The sequence below is a fragment of the Girardinichthys multiradiatus genome, chromosome 18, assembly GCF_021462225.1.
Source record: "Girardinichthys multiradiatus isolate DD_20200921_A chromosome 18, DD_fGirMul_XY1, whole genome shotgun sequence".
NCBI classification, from domain to species: domain Eukaryota; kingdom Metazoa; phylum Chordata; class Actinopteri; order Cyprinodontiformes; family Goodeidae; genus Girardinichthys; species Girardinichthys multiradiatus.
The window spans coordinates 13174188-13190489 of record NC_061810.1 but is presented as its reverse complement, the minus strand read 5'-3'; positions in this window follow the sequence as shown (position 1 = coordinate 13190489).

Below are 16302 nucleotides of genomic sequence, written 5' to 3'. Positions count from 1 at the left end.
AAATATAAAAAACTGAGGCAATTAACGGTATTGAACGCAGCCAGATTTATGAAATTCTGCAAGCAAAAAATAAAGTCTGGAATACTATTTAAGACCACTGTTCTATTTCTTCAAACTGATGTTCATTGAAAGTCGTATCTGATTAAACTCTGATAATGTCTAAAAACGTACTTTGCATTTCCAGCTACACAACATAGACAGGGACTAATCATCTGGTTAATTGGACAAAATGAAGGAAAACTAGGCAGGTTTTTTTACTTTCAAGACCTGGAGAACCCACCTCTGTCAATACACGCTTGTACAAGATTTCGTTGTAATGGCTCTGGAAAATGCAGAAACAAAACAGCAGCGTTAATTTATATGGGGTGTGGCGGGGGCGCAGCTGTGGGGCATGCAGCCCGTGTTTGGAGACTTCATTCCTCAACACAGCCCGTTGGAGGTTCAACTCCCAGCCAGGGCTGCATTTGGTGCATGTTTACTCCTCTCTACAATCCTTTCCTTTAGGCTTACTGTTGAAAAAGTGAGAAAAATAAGGGCCACTTGTGCCGCAAGAAAAACATAAAAAAGCATTGATTTTTATATAGAATTTTCAAAACTGCAGCAAAAACTAACCCTAAAACAACGTAGAAAAGAAAAATATGTATACAAAAGATAAATCATGGCAAAAGTACTTAAACACATACCACAATTAGACACATACCATATGTTGAAAATTGTCTAGACACCAGAGGCGAGAATAGTTTGTGATTGAGGTGAGAATTATCCTTGATAATATTTTGCTCTCTTGTTAGGCAGCATCTTTGCAACACCTTGAATTGGAGGAAGTGGTGTAATGTTAAATTTGTCTGCAGGACCCTCCAGTCAGAACATGGCAGGCTCCTAACCAGACATAAATGCAGCTGATCAGTGACTCTGTAAAAGGTGATGAGAACGGGAAGGGGGAGATGTACCTTCCTCATCCAACACAAGTGCATGTGCTGCTGAGCTTTCTTTGCCAGAGCTTTGGAGTAATGGGACCAGGTCAGAGTGTCCGTTATCTGCACCCCCAGGAACTGCCTTGTTGTTCAATGGTGAGAAGTGTGCTAGTGGGGTGACTCCACCTGAAGTCAATAATGATAGCCTTGGTCTTTTTAACATTCAGGGCAAGGTTGCTGGTTTTGCACCAATCCAATAGGTGTTTCACCCCCTCGCTGTGGGTGTCATCGTCATCATGGATCAGGCCCACTACTGTTGTGTCATCTACAAACCTCACAAAGTGCTTTGTAGTGAACCTGGGACAGCCTTCATGTGTCATTGGGGTGATCAGGATACATCCTGGAGGGGATCCTGTGCTGAGAGATGGCTGTATTGAATGCCAAGCAGAAACAACATCCATATGTGAGTGTTCTTTTCTTCCAGGTGTTGCAAGCTCAGATGGAGTGCAGACCAGATGGTATCCTTTGTGGAGTGGTGGGAATGGTAGGAAAACTGGTATGGGTCGAATGTGGGGAGGAGTCTGGAAACAATATGATCCTTTACTAGCCTTTCAAAGCACTTCATGATAGGAGTGAATGCTATTGAGCAGTAACAATTGAGGCAGGATATTTTTTTGGTACAAGGGTGACTGTGGCAGCTTACAGTGTGGGCTATTGAGATGTTAAAAATGTATTTCAAAACACCAGTCAGTCTTGTCTGGGCTGGCTGTTTTCTGTGTGTTCATTCTCTTTAGGGTTCTGCAGACATCAGCTGTGGCCAGTCTGAGTGGCTGCTCACCAGGATGAGGAGTAGATTGTGTTGCAGGAGTGGTGTTGAGCGCATTAAACCTAACAAAGTGGTTGTTGAGTTCATTCCGGAAGTCGATGTTGTCACAAGAGGGAGGGGCACTCTTATAGTCTGTGATAGCTTGAATACCCTGCCACATTCTTCTGGTATATGTTGGGTCCTGGGATAAATCTTGCATCATCTGATCATAGGCATGCTTAGCAACTCTCATAGCACAGTTCAGGTTAGCTTTTGCTGTTCTGAGTGCTGTCATATCACCAGATTTAAAAGCATGTTCATGTGCTTTGAGCATTTTCCGTACCTCATTCTTCATCTAGGGTTTGCTTCTGATCAGCAGAGGCTTTCAAGCAGGAATTAGCATTACTCAGAGGTGGTCAGAGGAGCCAAGGGAGGGGTGGGGAGCCTCTAATGCCTCTTTGATATTACTGTAAGTCAGGTCTAGTGTGTTCTCCCCTCCCATAGTCTGTTCTCCCTCTGCAAAAGCCACTTACTGGTGAAAGCAGAAGAACGCTGTTTATATATTATCCTGATTGAAGTCCCCTGCAACAATAAAAAGTCCTTCTGGGTTTACAGATGAGTGATAGAGTGACATAAAACATTCAAGGCCTCTTTGTGATAACAATGGGGAAATATATGTCACTGTGAGAGAAACCACAGTACATTCTTGTGGTAAATAAAAGGGGCCTCATTTAACAATCATTATTTTTATATCAGCAGAACAGACTGATATAATCTATCCATTGTCGCACCAGTTATTGTTTATGTATATGCAGATACCACCACTGCTTAATTTACCAGGGAGAGCGATGCATCTGTCTAAACGGAAAGTTGTCAGCCCTTCAATGCTAATGGCAACATCAGGAATGAAGAGCTTAAACAATGTTTCTGTGAGCATTATGGTGGAGGGAAGTGGCGTCCAACACGGGTTAGCTTTTAACTGTCTCCTCCTCTGTCAGACTCTTTTGATACGAGTCTCCACTGCTTTGTCGGCTGCTGGTTGTAGGCGGCATAGCAATCTAAGGCTACATAGAATGTCCAGAGTGGTCACCTTTATGAGTCCTAAACAGCCAGATTCACCTAGATTTAGAAGTACCTGACAGTTGTATTTTGTTGCATCACCACCTACATCTCCACAGAGACATTAAGCAAACTGATTGAGTTATTTGCCATTGTATTTCTGTCGCTATCATGAGCCATTGCAGCCGCAGTCAAGCAGGGCACCTACATCACATGCAGGGACTGTAAAACCTGAGCTTCACTTTAGGCACCTTAGTTTTGTGGTTAGACTTTCAAAAACCATTCAGGTTTTGCAGTTTATCTGAAAGCGGCTGTATATGAGCTGTAACAGAATACAAATTAGAAACACAAGAAAAGGTGCCTTGGTAAAAAGAACACAACAGGTAAATAATAGCAAAAACTGTTGTGGGTGCGAGGGGTGTGCCATGCTTGGCCGGCATCCTGGGGCTCCTACGGGGTTTGGGTGTGGGGTTGGCGGGGTGCCCGGTCCTTGGCGTGCTGTGGAGGCCCTCCTCCAATGCTTCCTTCTGTGGCTCTTGCCCCTGGCTGGGCGCAAGGCTACGGTTGGTGGTCAGGTGGGTGGGGCGGTGGAGCATGTCTTGTGCCCGCACTGGGGCAGCTGATGAGATGTGCTTGGCCTGGAGCGGTTGGCAGCGGTTACCCGGCTGGTGCATGTTTCCATCTCACGGACTGATGGGCTGGGGCTGCTGACGGTGGCCAAATGGTTAGGTGGACTTGGCGGTGTGCTGCTCCACTGATTGTTGCGTTAGGGGGTTGGGGGGTGGCTAGGGGCCGTGAGGGATTGCAACATGTGGAGTGAGGGGGTTATGTCTTCTTCTTGGATGTGGGGTCACCAGCATCTGGATCAGCTGAGCACTGATGGTAGAGCTGAGCTGGATAATGTTTCTATCTAGGCTATTATTTCAGAGGCAGTGATGTGGTGTGTCTGTGTGGTTGCAGGGGCAGGGTGGGGGATTCCGGCATCGAGTGCTTGCCCAGACCAGGTTCAGGTGTTGGTGTCTCCACCCTCTGAGGGAAAGGGAAAACCTACTGGGTCCGGGGGCTGGTTGTCCCTAAAGGGTATCGGCACCTGGGAGTATAGAGTATGTATGGGGAGTGTGAGTGTACAACGTCCATTGTCGTTTGTCTTCACGTTGAGTCCATGGTGTGATTGTTTTTATGTGTATGCATGAGGGTGGGATTGTGTGATTGTGTGTGCCTGTTTTTTGTGTCAGGTTGGGTCTTGGCCTGCTCCCTCTCCTGGAACAGTTTAGGCCCCCATCGAATGTGGCCGGTGGCTGCTTGCCAGGGCCTGGACCCCTGGATTCGGTTGGGTCTCTGCTTGGGGAGTGATATGTCCCGGGGTCTCGGGTCTCTGGGTCCATGGCTGGATCTGCTCGGGCGTAGACGGCAGCCAGCGGGGCCTGTGGGCTCGTTGCTGCAGTTCCCTGGGGCTTCTGCACTGTGGCTGCTGGGTGGTTCCCCTGGGATTTTCCCCTGCTCATCTCTGGGGAGGCTACGGTAGTCCCAGCGGTGGTTCTCCTGGGGTTCCTGTGCTCTGGGGGGCCTTTGGATGTCTGTGGCTTTGATCTCCTCCATATCTGTCCCAGGTCCAGGGGGGCGGGTCTTTGCCTCCTCACACTCACTATTGCATATTTTTATGGAGAAACACTCAGACCCACAGGTGTTTAAATTCAGGTGTTAACAGATACACAAATGTTCTACAGGTCCTTCTCAAAATATTAGCATATTGTGATAAAGTTCATTATTTTCCATAATGTCATGATGAAAATTTAACATTCATATATTTTAGATTCATTGCACACTAACTGAAATATTTCAGGTCTTTTATTGTCTTAATACGGATGATTTTGGCATACAGCTCATGAAAACCCAAAATTCCTATCTCACAAAATTAGCATATTTCATCCGACCAATAAAAGAAAAGTGTTTTTAATACAAAAAAACATCAACCTTCAAATAATCATGTACAGTTATGCACTCAATACTTGGTCGGGAATCCTTTTACAGAAAGGACTGCTTCAATGCGGCGTGGCATGGAGGCAATCAGCCTGTGGCACTGCTGAGGTCTTATGGAGGCCCAGGATGCTTCGATAGCGGCCTTTAGCTCATCCAGAGTGTTGGGTCTTGAGTCACTTAACGTTCTCTTCACAATATCCCACAGATTCTCTATGGGGTTCAGGTCAGGCGAGTTGGCAGGCCAATTGAGCACAGTGATACCATGGTCAGTAAACCATTTACCAGTGGTTTCGGCACTGTGAGCAGGTGCCAGGTCGTGCTGAAAAATGAAATCTTCATTTCCATAAAGCTTTTCAGCAGATGGAAGCTGAAGTGCTCCAAAATCTCCTGATAGCTAGCTGCATTGACCCTGCCCTTGATAAAACACAGTGGACCAACACCAGCAGCTGACACGGCACCCCAGACCATCACTGACTGTGGGTACTTGACACTGGACTTCTGGCATTTTGGCATTTCCTTCTCCCCAGTCTTCGTCCAGACTCTGGCACCTTGATTTCCAAATGACATGCAGAATTTGCTTTCTTCCGAAAAAAGTACTTTGGACCACTGAGCAACAGTCCAGTGCTGCTCCTCTGTAGCCCAGGTCAGGCGCTTCTGCCGCTGTTTCTGGTTCAAAAGTGGCTTGACCTGGGGAATGCGGCACCTGTAGCCCATTTCCTGCACACGTCTGTGCACGGTGGCTCTGGATGTTTCTACTCCAGACTCAGTCCACTGCTTCCACGGGGCCCCCAAGGTCTGGAATCGGCCCTTCTCCACAATCTTCCTCAGGGTCCGGTCACCTCTTCTCGTTGTGCAGCGTTTTCTGCCACACTTTTTCATTCCCACTGAGGTGCCTTGATACAACACTATGGGAACAGCCTATTCGTTCAGACATTTTTTTCTGTGTCTTACCCTCTTGCTTGAGGGTGTCAATAGTGGCCTTCTGGACAGCAGTCAGGTCGGCAGTCTTACCCATGATTGTGGTTTTGAGTGATGAACCAGGCTGGGAGTTTTAAAGGCCTCAGGAATCTTTTGCAGGTGTTTAGAGTTAACTCATTGATTCAGATGATTAGGTTCATAGCTCGTTTAGAGACCCTTTTAATGATATGCTAATTTTGTGAGATAGGAATTTTGGGTTTTCATGAGCTCTATGCCAAAATCATCCGTATTAAGACAATAAAAGACCTGAAATATTTCAGTTAGTGTGCAATGAATCTAAAATATATGAATGTTAAATTTTCATCATGACATTATGGAAAATAATGAACTTTATCACAATATGCTAATATTTTGAGAAGGACCTGTATATTGAGCCGCATTTACCACTAAATACATCTTGGATTCATAAGTACCGTGCACCTTTCGGTTAAAAGGCTGGTGATACAAAAATTTCTGCAGGTGTAGAAGCAAGCAGGGTGTTATCTTGTATTCTCTTCATCCTTCTTTCTTTCCTCCATTCTATTCACCTTCTCTCCCCTTTTCCTTTTTGCCCCCCTTTCTCTCTTTCGTGCTTCTTTTTTTCCTTTCCATTTCTTTCTCCGTGTCCGTAACAATTAAAATAATCCCAAAGCAGTTTCTAATAAAGTTTCCTTTTATGAATATGAAGCAGAGCTTTAAAGCATTAGCTGTAATGCTCCACTTGTGAAAGTAAATCTGTTGGGCTTTTTCCTGGCACTCAGATAACAATTCTAAGTGCTTCTTTGCCGGACAGGACACAGTAAAAAAAAAAAACTGTCGTCGGGAGACATGCTGGAAAAGAAAAAAGTGTGTGTGTCCTCTGCTTTCATTTTTCCACCTGTTCTGCACTGCAAGTTTCTCAAGGGCACAATTTCAAGGAAGTCCTAAGTCACATAAACCACCTCTGTGTTTATAAAAAGGTTCACATAAAGGTGATGTCTCTAAAAACATCAATGAGCTGATGCAAACCAACTGAATCTGTGTTGAGAGTCTGCAATGAAAGTCACAGGAGAACCTTTCACCAAGCTAAGCACATGGCTTAGAATTAATTTAGACAGGGAGATGTACCAACTAACGGTAGCTCCTAATGTACATAACATTTCTCTAAGATAAATGATACATTTGGTTCAGAGAGCAATTAATGTGAACCTCCTGAAGACCTTTGGACCTTAACAGGCTGCTTAAAAATAACATATAAACACACAGCCACAGATAAATATGGAGAACATGAACATACCAAGCAAACATAAGGTATGCTGAATATTTTGTTTGCAGGGTGATGGTAAAAACTGCATTTTTATTTATTATTCAGTAGAAAAAATAAATTTCATAATCTAAGAAATCTTGCAGACGAGATATTACTTATTTACAAGAATCACTGTCACACCTGACGATATACTGTTTATTATCTTGTATCTCTAGAGGTGTCGCTGATGTGAGGCTGCTTTGTGTTGGCTCATTCTGAAAACCCCAACGGAGTAAGGGCGAGGCTAACGAACAGCTTATTTGAAAAAAAAAAATAGTGTAGTGAAGCAGCTGGTTTAGAAAAGTAAATCTGACCAATATCACACTAAACCAAAAAAGAATCAACATCTGATGGCCTTCAATAAAACAGTTGTAACAGTTTTATTCAGAGCAGCTCCTCTGGCTTTTATCATCTTTGCGGCGTGGTCTTCACTAATGAGAAACAATCCTGTTGATCAATCAGCTTTCCATTTTCACCACAGATCTTCTGTTAGTTTAAGATACAGCGTGTCATTCACTTAATATTTTCTTTCTTTGCTTTTTGACAACATACTTAGCACATGGTTAACTTATCTTTTCTCACAAAAATTAACACGACTAAGGTGTTAGTTGCCTGTGGCAATAGAGCAGTGGATGCAGTTTAGATGAAAATCTGTTGAGAGCTTTTTCGCTGTGAGGTTGCTCTGGCAGGAACAATGCTTGGATATTAATTTGTTATGCAAATTTAGCTACTGTATTTCCCTAGTGAAAGCAACGAGACACTCAAAGCGCTAACTTTGAGTTAGCACTTTGACTCCCAGCATCAACTTTTGAACAATGACACCATTGTGATGAAGCTTTGGAATATTCCAAATGTGGAGCTCAAGCAATGTCCAAGCATGAAAATGTGTAAAAAGAGGATTAGAAATGAACATCAAACTGACCACTATTGTAATTGTTATTATTAATGTTGATGTTCCTGCTATTATTGATAGAAATATTGTTGCTTGTACTGTACAGACTAAAGGTTTGGACACACCTTCTCATTCAAAGAGTTGTCTTTATTTTCATGACTATGAATTTTGTAGCTTCACACTGAAGGCATCAAAACTATGAATTAAAACATGTGAAATTATATACTGAACAAAATAGTATGAAACAACCAAAAATATGTCTTATATTCTAGGTGAACTAACAGGTTGCATTTTTCGAGTTCAGTAACAGCTGCTTTCTGTACCAAATATAGAAACGGGTACTTCCTGTAAGATTAATATTCTATTGTTGTGACTATGAATCTGAATATATTATTTAATATTTAATATTAATACTTTAATATTTTATCAAATAATATTTCGGTCTGTTAAGGGTTGTCCTGTGAATACCAGCCCAGTAAGGCGGTGGTATCAGAACAAGATCGAAAAGAGTGAGTCAAGCTCTGACATTATTGAACAGCAACACTGTACACACACATGGAATGAATTCACACAATTTCTTAAAATACAAAAATTTATTAACAAAAATAAGTAAACTCAAAGTCAAAAATGTTTCAATCAAAAGACTCTTCACTATAATAAAACAATCCAACTAAACTGCCAAGCAGAATTAAAGGAAAAGGAAGACTAATGGGCTATGTACAATATAAATAAATTGATTAAAGATGGTTGAAACCATGACCAAAAGAGTGATGCAAAATTACCATGCAATGTTTATGTTTGAGAACCAAGTATTATCTTGAAGAATCTGGAAGTGAAGTTAAGTTAGTCTTGGAACTAACCTAGGCAATAATCAACATACCTTTAGACAACCATTCACAATGCAAGATCAGATAAAATATTATTTTAATAAAATAATGTTTTAAAGAATGATCTGCTGAATAAAACCAACCTTCTGGATAACTAATTCTCAATGGTGTCTCATTAGCTGCATTTAATTGAAATAATATTTAAATAAATATTATTAAGGAAGTAGTAAAATATTTAGGGAGGTATTTTGGAAAAGAACCACATCTTTCTGGAGAAATTGGCTTAAGTATGCAAGCACGTGTTGTTAGCTGTTAGAAGACGCTGATAACTTAGCACCAGAATCAAACACACACCTTTAAAATACCGTTAATAAAAGGGTTAAAATGCATAAGCACGGACGGTACGTTATGATCAATCTTCTGTGTTTAAAATCACCCTTCAAGTAAAGATTGTCTTAACTTTAAAAACACACAAACACAGAACACAAATCTGAGCACGTGTGCTGCAGATAGCTTGCTAGCACTAAGATAGCCGAGTTCAACACAAACAAAACCAAACTTCATAAAATGAAAAACGTTTAGATCATTTCATCCTAAATCTCTCTGCCCAAATCCTAACCTCGTTTGAATCGTGTTGAGGAGGAGTCGTCCAGGCGACGACTACGTTTGAAGAAAGCTCTGTGAACAAAGGATTAGCTTCAACTAACCTCCATAGCTTTGGGTGAAAGACGGCTCGCTCTGTCCGCCAACCAACTGCACAGTTACTGTAACCCCGTTGATGCGGTGCCGGTGTCCTTCCTTCAGACTGGGAAAACTGCTCCACTCGGCATCGTAGAGACAGCGTCTCTGCTGGGAAACTTTCTGGAACACAGTTTCTGCAGATCTCAGAAAGAAAATCAGGCAACGCTTGTCCCTGTTCTTGAATGAATACCGGATACACATACAGCAATTCATTTGTACTTAACTTAGTGCATATGATCGGCTGACCTTATGACACTCTTGGATCCAGTTTGAAGAGTTATGTCTTTTTGTCTGCAAAGAGACATTAGCGCGCTGTGTCTCTCTGTCCAGGCCCCTGGGTGACCTGCGTGGAAGAGATCGATTCCTTGGAAAGTTGGTGGTTTTATACGGCCAGTGGCATCATAGGAAGTTCGCTTTTACCCCCAATTCCTAAGTTGTGCCAGAAGTAGGTTAATGCAATTTATTTTGAAAGTTCCAGAAAAGTCCGTACCGCATTTCCTGTTGTAACCATGGCTGTGGGTCCCAACACTGTTCACATCAACACATCTGTAGCATTGCAAACCCCTGAATTTTTAAGACCTGGTGCTAACACAGAACTCTTTCACAAATTGTTGGCATCTCAGTGTGACAGATAATCATCTCAGCTCAAGGCTGATAGCTTAAAGTCTGAAGCATTAAGTTTCAGACTTCATTAGATTTTGGGTGGTTGTTCTCCATACAGAACCATCAGACTGAAAATTTAAGAAAAGGTCCCATTTTAAAGCTGTTTTTAGTGGATGAGACTCTCTGGCAGTGTAATATTATAAACATAGGATGTTCCCGCTGTATGAGTAACAGTAGGAAGATTCTCTGATCAACACAGATCAGTTGCTGGTCATCCTCTTGCCACATATCCGAAAACCTCATTTAGTTCCCAACAAACACATTTCTGTGATACAGAACAACAGAATCTAACTGCACATGGTGTGAAAATAATAGGTTAATATACAGTACTGTGCAAATGTTTTAGGCAGGTGTAAAAAATGCTGTAAACAAAGAATGCTTTCAGAAATATAAATGATGATTGTTTGTTTTTATCAATTAACAAAATGCTAAGTAAGCGAACCCAAACACACAGCCAAAGTCATTAAGAACTATCTACAGTGTAAAGAAGAACAAGACTTACTGGAATTGATGGTATGGCCCCCACAGACCCTGATCTCAACATCATTGAGTGTATCTGGGATTACATTAGGAGACAGAAGGATGTGAGAAAGCCTACATCCACAGATGATCTGTGGTTAGTTCTCCAAGATGTTTGAAACAACCTACCAGACGAATTCCTTCAAAAACTGTGTGCAAGTGTACCTAGAAGAATTGATGCTGTTTTGAAGGCAAAGGGTGGTCACACCGTTTGATAAAACTTCTATCTCTTTATCAAGGACAATGGCACCTTCATCATGGTTGACAGTCTAATTCTTTGCACACATGATCATACTTAAATACTGGCACCCTCACAAGTCCACCATGCCTCTGCAAAATATTTGCTTATGTGTGTTGCTTTTCCATGCTCCTTATTTTTACCTAAATGTGGATTTAATTTCTTCTCCTTTTCATATATTTTTAGATTTACCAGTGAAAGGAAAATAACACTAGTTTCTTAAAAATGTGAACAAAAGCTGTTTTTACACCAGTGACTCAGCTTCCTTAGTTAGAACTCAGTGGTTGCTTAGTTAAATTTTATTGGATGCAAATGACTTATTATTGAACTACAACTGCATTATACCAGCGAACCCAAGGATAATTCTCTCTTAGCACAAGATGCTTTCCCCTACATAGAAGACTTAATGATACAATTACCTCTTTAGAAAGATTGGTTTAGAACCAGCTCTTACCAGTAAAACCCTAAGGATTATTAATGTTATCTGTATCATTGTAATGTTGCCCAGAGATTTTTAGATTTCTCAGAAGGATTGTATTATCATTTGATTTGTTTTTCTGTGTCTGTATCTGTGTTTATTTTCTTTGTGATTGTATTGTAATTATATGTACAGCGCTTTGAGTGTCTCGTTACTGAAAAGCACTATATAAATAACCTTACCTTACCTTACCTTACCAAATATTGATTTGATTTAGATTTCTCTTTTGTTCATTCACTGAATTTTGCTGATTGATGAAAATAGATGATTAACACTTCCATTTTTGAAAGCATTCTTTGTTTACCTGGCCTAAATTTGTGCACAGTACTGTACATCTGCTTAACCAGCATTTGTATCAAGGTAAACATCCCCTGGATTATTTGATACCTGTCCATCATGACATGAGTTAACTACTTGTTTACCTTCTATATTTCTGGTCAATTGTTCAGTCTCTCATGAGCTGCTTGCCTGCATAGTATTGCCAACTACATCTTTCATTCCAAATGAATCTTATTAAGTCATGATGAAATTGAAATTCTGCCTCTGGTTACTATCAACATTGGCAGATCAGTTAGTCTTCCTTTGAACAAGGGCTGAGCATGGTGTTATAAGGTGCCCTACTGGGAGCTGTAGAAAGTTTCAAGGCATTTATAATGATGTAGAATAACTGAGAAGAAAAAGCCATGGGGATGTCTCTGTGTGATTACATGTAAGTGATATAATGAATCATCAATTCAGTGAGAGATTGTAAGTAAAACTATTATTTGTCTGTAACATTGGTGCATAGCTGAAACAGCATGTAGAGTTCATTGTAGAGTTCCAGCTTAGGTATTTAAACTCTTGATAGTTCAGGAACATCTCTGGTATTACTCACATCATCAATCATTCACTACTGACTAACAATAGCTCAGCCCCATACTAAGATAAACTTGTCTGTTTGTCATGACTTGCACAACAGAAAAGGATATTATACATTATCTGGAGAAAATATCTTATATTTCCTCAGACAGATTTATAAAACAGTCACCGTACATCACATTAAGGATGCCTATTAGGGAAGAACAGATGAAATGAAACCCAGCTACTAACACATATTTGCACCTTTCATATGTCACTGATATGGTTTGTTGATGTGGGGGAAAAAAATAACTAAAATACCATTTTACCATTTGTTACAGGAAAATTCTTGTTACAAAATGCTTTCTGGTGTTTAAATGTTTAACAAATTCACACCTATATAATTGTGGAACCAGAGATTAAAATAGATAAGTTCAAATTCAATTCCAAAATACTTTATTAATCCTAAAGAGAAAGTAAATGTTGTTGTAGCTCATATTATGCAGATTTCTTCAAAGAACCATTGTAGATGGGGTAGATGTCATACAGTAGATCTGAAGAAGCCTCTGACTGAAGACACTATGTTGTTATACGATAGTCTCATGAAAAAGATGCTCAGCGTTTACCATAATGTTCTTCATTTTATGAAGAATCCTTCTTTGCACAATGATCTCCAGAGGTTCCAGAGGAGTCCCCAGAAGAGAGCCAGCCTTCTTTATTAGCTTGTTGAGCTTTTTTGAGTCCCTGGCTCTGACACTGCTAACTCAGCAGATGATGGCAGAAGAGAAAACAGTCTCCAGAACAGATGTATAGAAGATATACAGCATCTTGCTGCAAACACTGATGGTCCTACGCTTCCTCAAGAAGTACAGTCTGCTCTGTCCCTTCTTGTAGATGGCTTCACAGTTACATCTCCACTCCAGTCTGTTGTCCAGGTGAACACTGAGGTATTTATACTCCCCCATCACCTCCACTTTTTCTTCCATGATGGAAACAATGTTTGACGTATCCATTTCTCTTAAAATCAACATTCATCTACTTTGCTTTCACATTCAAAATGAGATGATTATTTCTACACCATGCCACAAATGGATCCACAGCTCCCTGTGCTCAGCTTCTTGTCTATCTCTGATCTACCCCATGACTGCAGAGTCATCCAAGTATTTCAACAGATGACAGGAGTCTGTCTTTACTGGAGGTCTGAGGTGTACAGAGTGAAAAGGAATGGTGAGAGTGCAGTCCCTTGTGGTGCTACGGTGCTGCTGACTACCTGGTTAGACACACAACCTTTCAGTCTCACAAACTGTGGTGTGTTTGTCAGTTAGTCTTCGATCAAGGAGACTGTTGAGGCCTCCACTTGAGTCACCTGAGTCTTCTGGAGTTTCTGACAAAGCAAATCAGGTTGAATTAAATGTACTGGATAAATCAAAGAACGTGATTCTCACAGTGCTGTTGGCTTTGACCAGATGACAGTGGGTTTGTTGAAGCTGGTGTATGATGGCATTTTCAACTCCAACTCCACAACGATAAGCAAACTGAAGGGGGTTCTGATAGTTCATTGTTTGCTTATTCAGGTGGGCCAACAGGAGTCTCTCTTGGACCTTAATGATGTGGGATGTCAGGGCAACAAGTCTATAGTCATTGAGGACTGATGGGTGAGTTTTCTTTGGTACCAGAACAAGACAAGAGTTCTTCCAAAACATTGGAACCTTCTTCTGGGCCAGGCTAAGGTTGAAGAGGTGCTGCAAAATCCTACAGAGCTGCTCTGCACAGGCCTTCAGGACTCTAGGGCTGACACCATCTGGACCTGCAACCTTATTCTGATTCAGTCTTCCCAGTTGTCTCTTCACCTGACTTCTTGAGACACATAGGTGGAAGGGGGAGGCAAAGGGAGAATCAGCATCCTCTGATTTGGTTGAAGGGAAACGTAGAAGTCGCTGAGGTGGACAATATAATATTTGAGGTGTGACAGGAAAGCTGGGTTAAAGGAGGGTTGGATGTCTGTTTGGCTGTGAGCAGGAAAAAAGGATGCTGAGCTTGTTTCTGAACTGAACCTATTGAAAAGTGTGTTTAGTTCATTGGCTCTGTCCAGACATCCATCGGTCGATCGCCTTACTACTTGAAGCCTGTGATCTTCTTTATCCATGACCACACCTCTTTGATATTGTTTTGCTGGAGCTTGCTCTCCAGCTTCTTCTTGTACACCTCCTTGCTGTCAAGGAGTCTTGACTTTAAGTTTCTTCTGTATAATCCCCATTAATTCCCTGGCTCCCGCTCTGAAGACTCTTTTTTTCTTGTTATGCAGGTCCTTCAGGTCTCTGGTGATCCAGGCTTTGTTATTGGGGAAGCATCTCACTGTTCTGGTGGGGATGGTGTTATCCACACAGAAGTTTCTATATTCGGTTACACACTCAGTCATGGCTTTGATGTCTTCTCCGTGTGGCTAGCACAGTGCGTCCCAGTCTGTAGCCTCAAAGCAACCTTGCGGGGCTTTGTCAGCTTCCTGTGACCATCTTTCTACAATTCTCTTTATTACAGGTTGCCTCTGAACAAGGGGCTTATATTTTGAGCAGAGAAAAACGAGATTGTGATCTGATTTGCCTAGAGGAGGTCTTGCTTTAGAGATGTATGAGTCCTTAACACGTGAATAAAAAAAATCCAGTGTTTTTCATTTCTCTTGTAAAGTAGCTGACAAACTGTTTATACATTGGAAGTGTTATCAGAGAGTGAAGCATGGTTAAAATCACCAGATATTGTCACCAATGGGCTGCATGGTGGTGCAGTTGGTAGCACTGTTGCCTTGCAGCAAGAAGGTCTTGGGTTCGATTCCTGGCCTGGGGTCTTTCTGCAGGGAGTTTGCATGTTCTCCCTGTGCATGTGTGGGTTCTCACCGGGTACTCCGGCTTCCTCCCACAGTCCAAAGACATGCCTGTTAGGTTAATTGATCACTCTAAATTGCCCTTAGGTGTATGAATGAGTGTGTGCATGGTTGTTTGTGTGTTGCCCTGTGATGGACTGGCGACCTGTCCATGGTGTACCCCGCCTCTCGCCCATAGACTGCTGGAGATAGGCACCAGCTCCCCCGTGACCCACTATGGAATAAGCGGTAGAAAATGACTGACTGACTGATTGTCACCAATGCATTGGGGTGTCGTGCCTGTAGCAACAACTGAGCTGATAGCTTCACATGCACTGTCAGCAACAGCTATAGGTAGAACGTAAACTGTTGCCAAAATAACACTGGTGAACTCTCTGGGTAAATAATATGGACAAAAACGTACTGCTAACAGTTCAGTATCTGGGCTGCAGAAATGACACTTCGCAGTAACATGTCCTGGATTACACCATCTGTTGTTCACAAGTACTGCTAGTCCACCTCCTTTTGCATTTGCTGCTCCTCTTTAATCTCTGTCTGCTCGTATGGTCTGAAAGACGCTGGAGTCAGGGATGTGATCCTGCAGCCATGTCTTAGTGAAACACATAATACTGCATTCCCAAAACTCTGGCTGGGTTCTTTGTAGGGCTTGGAGTTCATTATCATCTTGTTTCCACACGCTCTCACATTGCCCATCATAATCGATGGAAGAGATGGTTTGAACTTCCTTCATCTCTTCTCTTTGCTCCTGCTTTATATCCACAGTGCCTCCTTTTCAACTCATCAAGGATTTGGGGTTGTTGTTCAAGTACTATTTAGCTTTTAAGATATTAATTAGTTGGTCCTGGTTGTAAAACGCAACCCCATTGCCATGGTGGCACATCATAACTAATGTCCAAAAATAAAAAAGTATCAGCAAAAATTCTTCCAGCTGCGCAGCATCCAATACTGGAGAGGATAATCATCCAAAAAAAAAAAGATTTTTATCCACCAAAAGAGGAATTTGAGTTCTTACAAAAAATTAATGAGAATGAAAAGTAACAGAGGCACTGATATTTCCTAAGTAAAGATTAACATGAATTCATTCTTGTAAAATTTTTAGGCCTTAAATAGGCTAACAAGAAAACACAGATTATATAATTATGATTTTGGAAATAAAAGCTAAAGAATAACTGACTATGGCACAGCTCTTCGTCATTTCTATCATACCAGGAAATGTCGTCTTTTTTTTC